Raw genomic sequence first — 5,644 nt, 5'->3', positions numbered from 1 at the left:
ATCCCTGCAGTCTCTTTGGTTTGCAGAGTCACAGAGCCTCTGACAGTGGCCAAAGACTTTTCTGGAAAGAGACTGGGAGTGGCCTCTCATCTATTCCAAAAATCTTCCACTGAGTTCATTTCAATCAGCGGTTCTTGGGCTTCTACTCTGCAATGAACACTGGGCTGAATATGGGGGTGCGACAATAAAGACAAGGAGTGACTTAAATCTGGGGGAGAGACAGAACAGAATTACAATGTGAAATGATGACAGACTGAGACCCCCTACAGGAAGTGTAGAGCAGGGGTCAGAGTCAGCATCTGAGAAATGGGTGCTCTAAGCTATCACCACCCACACTCATAGTGTGGCCAATACCACTCAGACTCCAAAGACTGAATGTCTTGTTTATTTCAAACTAGTTCTGAGTCTTATTTTTTATGTTAGTAGTTGATCTGGATTTTTGATATTGCTGTCCCAGGTTTCAATTCTATTCAGCTGAAGGGTTAAAACACACACATTTTTTTTAAAAAAATTAATTTTATACTGGAGGATAGTTGATTAACAATGTTAGTTTCGGGTGTATAACAAAGTGATTCACTTACACATACACGTGTAGCCATTCTTTTTCAAATTATTTTCCCAATTAGGTTATTATAGAATACTGAGGAGTAATCTTTGTGCTATACAGTAGGTCCGTGTGGGTTATTTATTTTTATCTTTTTTTAATTTTATTTTTTGGCTTCCCTGCAGAGCATGTGGGATCTTGGTTCCCAAGCCAGGGATCGAACCCATGCTCCCTGCAGTAGAATCACAAAGCCTCAACCACTGGACTCTGCCAGAGATCCAGGCAGGTCCCTGGCTATCTATTTTAAGTGTTATATACCAGTGTGTACACGTCAGTCCCAAACTCCCAATCTCTCCCTCCCCCAGTTAGCCCGCTTCCCCAACTATAATATAACCATACATTTATTCTCTAAGTCGATGAATCTGTGTCTGTTTTGTAAATAGTTCATCTGTATATATTTTTTAAGATTCTGCATAAGTGAAGTCATGTTTGTCTTTCTCTGTCTGACTTAGTTCACTTAGTATGATAATCTCACAAAGTCCAGCCAGGTTGCTGCAAGTGGCATTATTTCATTCTTTTTAGAGACTGAGGAATATTCCGTTGTATACAGGTACCACATCCCCTTTAACCACCCATCTGTAGATGGAAAATACACCCATTTTACTGAGTGTAGTTTGAGATCACCTGTGCATGGGGGGTATACACAGCATTCTGTATGACTTGTGTATCTGAGAAACTTGTGTCTGAGAGCAGACCTTTTTTTTTTTTTTTTTCTGGTGTGAGAGGTGGAGAGAAAGCCCAAGCAGAGAGAACAGAAATGTGGGCTAACAGGGAGAGCAGGGAGGTCAGAGGGAGTGTCAAGAGAAGGGTGTTTTATCAAAGCCTAAGGTTGTTGTGTGAAGGAGGCTGAAGATCTGAGGGACTTGTAGGGGGTGGGCTGGCCAGGCCATACTGGGGAGCTATTTGCAAGATCATAAGCTAGAGAGTGACAAGACCAGGTGTGTGTTTTAAAGAGTTCCTTTGGGAAAAGGAGGGACTAAACTGATAATCACAGGACTCGTAGGTTGTGTTTCCCCAAACTCCTCTGGGCACCTCTACTGGGACCTGAATCTGATTGCCCTCCTCCAATGAGACCACAAGACCCAACATCTGGGAAAAACATCTTCAGGGCCTGGAAACATCTGGAAAGAATTTGGCCAATCTGGTAGCCCTGGGCTTCCCAGCCGGCTGCATCCTTCACGTTCTTTTTCTCCTCCCCAAGTCTGTAGGGGGTTGGTTCATTGGTTAATAGCGATTATATAGCTTTGCAGGCTTCTGGCAGGTACCAGAGTTCACCTCTAGGTGGCAGCCTTACTCCTTTAACCCCACCAGCTTCCACCTGGAAAGGCCAGAGAGAAGGATCATGATCTAATTTGAAGGTGGGCAACCACCCTCTCAAGTGCCCATCATTACCTCCATTTTTTAGTTGAGAAAACTAAGGCTCTGAGAGGTGAAGCCACCGGTCCAAAGTCACCAGATAGGTGGGCATAGCGGAACTCAGTTTCTCTGAGCCTCAATTTCCTCGTCTGTAAGATGAAACCAACCCACCCCTGGCAACACTGATAGACTTTCTGTCCCTGTGAAAAAGGTGAAAGTGTTAGTCGCTCAGTTGTGTCTGACTCTCTGCGACCCAGTGGACTGTCCATGGAATTCTCCAGGCAAGAATACTGGAAAGGGTTGCTGTTCCCTTCTCCAGGGGCTCTTCCCAATCCAGGGATCACACCTGGGTCTCCTGCATTGCAGGTAGATTCTTTTTACCGTCTGAGCCACCTGGGAAGCCCTACCCATGTGTGGGGGTCACGAACAGCATCCTCTTATGGCCTGTCTCCACTGGAGAAGCGTGGCACTGACATCCTTCTGTTGGAATGGTTTTTGTCCCTATAGATGTGCCTATTCTAGACATTTTACCTAAATATAATAATGTAGTATGTAACCCTTTGTGTCTGGTTTCTTTCACTTAGCATAATGTTTTCAAGACTCATGCATGTGGTAGCAGATATCAGTACTTCATTTCTTTTTGGCTGAATGATATTCCTTTGGATGGATATACATTTGTGTGTCCATTCATCAGCTGATGGACATTTGGGTTGTCTCCATGTTTTGCTCATTATGAATACTGCTGCTGTGAACATCCATGTATATGTTTTTGTATCAACATGGGTATATATCTAGGAGTGGAATCCTTGGGTCATATCATAACTCTATCCTGAATATTCATTGGAAGGACTGATGCTGAAGCTGAAGCTCCAACACTTTGGCTACCTGAACTCATTGGAAAAGACCCCGATGCTGGGAAAGATTGAAGGCAAAAGCAAGGGGTGGTAGAGGATGAAATGGTTGGATGGCATCACAGACTCAACGGACATCAATGTGAGAAAACTCCGGGAGATGGCGAAGGACCGGGAAGCCTGGCGTGCTGCAGTCCATGGGATCACAGAGTCAGACCCAGCTTAGCAACTGAACAACAATGATGCTGCTGCTGCTGCTGCTAAGTCACTTCAGTCGTGTCCGACTCTGTGTGACCCCATAGACGGCAGCCACCAGGCTCCCCCATCCCTGGGATTCTCCAGGCAAGAACACTGGAGTGGGTTGCCATTTCCTTCTCCAGTGCAGGAAAGTGAAAAGTGAAAGTGAAGTCGCTCAGTCGTGTCCGACTCTTCTCGATCCCATGGACTGCAGCCTACCACCCTCCTCCATCCTTGGGATTTTCCAGGCAAGAGTACTGGAGTGGGGTGCCATTGCCTTCTCCGAATGATGCTAGCTGTGTATAACTTTTTGAGGAACTGCCAAACTGTTTTCCAACATGGCTATGCCAGTTTACATTCCCACCAGCAATATATGAGGGTTTTAATTTCTTCATATCCTGGCCAAAACTTATCATTAACATTCTTTTTGATTACAGCCATTCTAGAGGATATGAGTCTTGCGGTTTGGATTTTCATTTCCTTAATGATTAATGATACTGGACACCATTTCATATGCTTACTGGCCTCTATATGTCTTCTCTGGAGAACTGTTCATTCAAATCTTTTATCTTCTCAATTCACTTTGGTAATATTATGCCCAACACACATACACACACACACACACACACACATCCATGTACCACCCTGGATTTTCTTCAACTATCATAGTAACTATATGAGGAATCCATGATTTGTCCCATTTCTCAGGTTAAGAAACTGAGGCCCAGAGCAGTGGCATGCTATGTCCAAGAGGCCACAGCTTACAGAATCTCAGGGCCCAGAGTTTTATTTATTTGACAAATACTCATATAGTATTTACTATGTGCCAGTCCAGAGAACCCCTGAACCTCACATTCCAACAGTTTTCCAGTGAAACTATCATTATCAATAGAACTTCTCTGCTTCCCTGAAGCAGCAACTTATTGTTTTTATTTAAAAATAATGACTTATTTTTTAGTCATTAAGTCATGTCCAACTCTTTTGCAACCCCATGGACTGTAGCTCACCAGACTCCTCCTTCCTTGGAATTTCTCAGGCAAGAATACTGGAGTGGTTGCCATTTCTTTCTCCAGGGGGATTTTCTCCACCCAGGGATCGAACCCTTGTCTCCTTGGCAGGCAGATTCTTTACCTCTGAATCTCCAGGAAAGCCCCCCCGCCGCTTTTTTTTTTTTTTTAAATAACATTTTCTCTCCAGTTACCAAAGAGTGAACTTGTGAGTTGCTCAGTCGTGTCCAACTCTTTGTGACCCCATGTACTATACAGTCCATAGAATTCTCCAGGCCAGAATACTGGAGTGGGTAGCTGTTCCCTTCTCCAGGGGATCTTCCCAATCCGGGGATCACACCGGGGTCTCCTACACTGCAGGCAGATTCTTCCTGGCTTAGGAATACGTGCTTATTTTAGAATAGTTGAAAAAGACTGTACCGAAAAGTGCAAATATAGCAGAGCAGAGGCTTCCCCCCTCCCTTTGCAGAGCTCCAACTTGGCTTCCGTCTGATTGTGGATTTTTGTGAACAGATAACACACTGGCTTAAAGTTCAACACTCAGAAAACTAAGATCATGGCATCCGGTCCCATCACTTCATGGCAAATAGATGGGGAAACAGTGGACACAGTGGCTGACTTTATTTTTCTGGGCTCCATGAATTAAGAGACACTTACTCCTTGTAAGGAAAGTTATGATCAACCTAGACAGCATATTAAAAAGCAGAGACATTACTTTGCCAACAAAGGTCCGTCTAGTCAAGGCTATGGTTTTTCCATTGGTCATGTATGGATGTGAGAGTTGGACTATAAAGAAGGCTGAGCGCCGAAGAATTGATGCTTTTGAACTGTGGTGTTAGAGAAGACTCTTGAGAGTCCCTTGGACTTCAAGGAGATCCAACCAGTCCATCCTAAAGGAGATCAGTCCTGGGTGTTCATTGGAGGGACTGACGTTGAAGCTGAAACTCCAATACTTTGGCCCCCTGATGAGAAGAGCCGACTCATTGGAAAAAACCCTGACGCTGGGAAAGATTGAGGGCAGGAGGAGAAGGGGACAGAGGATGAGATGGTTGGATGGCATCACTGACTCGATGGACGTGGGTTTGGGTGGACTCTGGGAGTTGGTGATGGACAGGGAGGCCTGGCGTGCTGCGGTTCGTGGGGTCGCAAAGAGTCGGACACGACTGAGAGACTGAACTGAACTGAACACGCTGGGAGCCCCAGAACAGGAGGTCTGTGCCTTTGGGAAGTTTCTATCAAGCATATTATATTTTGATAAGTAGGGCTTTGAGAAGAGGGAATCAGAGGCATTTTTCATAAGAAAATTCACCAGGGATGAGGTACAACAGCTGAAATGAAAATTTGCTTTGTTTTAGGGACTTTTCCAGGGCTTTTGGTTCTTTCAAGAACAGGGCTGCCTCCCTTACCAGCTGTGTAGCCTCTCTTAACATCCCCTGTGACTGAAATTCCTCATCTGGAAAATGGGGCTAAACATCCGTAATTATAAAGTAATTGATAGTTGTGGGCACATTCTTCCTATCCACAGCAATGTGTGCAGGACTGGAACCTTGGGTTCACTGGCAGAACATACCCTCCTTCAATGGGGTTGG

The sequence above is a fragment of the Bison bison genome, unplaced genomic scaffold, assembly GCF_000754665.1.
Source record: "Bison bison bison isolate TAMUID 2011002044 unplaced genomic scaffold, Bison_UMD1.0 scf7180017864516, whole genome shotgun sequence".
Classification (NCBI taxonomy): domain Eukaryota; kingdom Metazoa; phylum Chordata; class Mammalia; order Artiodactyla; family Bovidae; genus Bison; species Bison bison.
The sequence above is the reverse complement of the archived record's forward strand: the minus strand, read 5'-3'. Positions refer to the sequence as shown.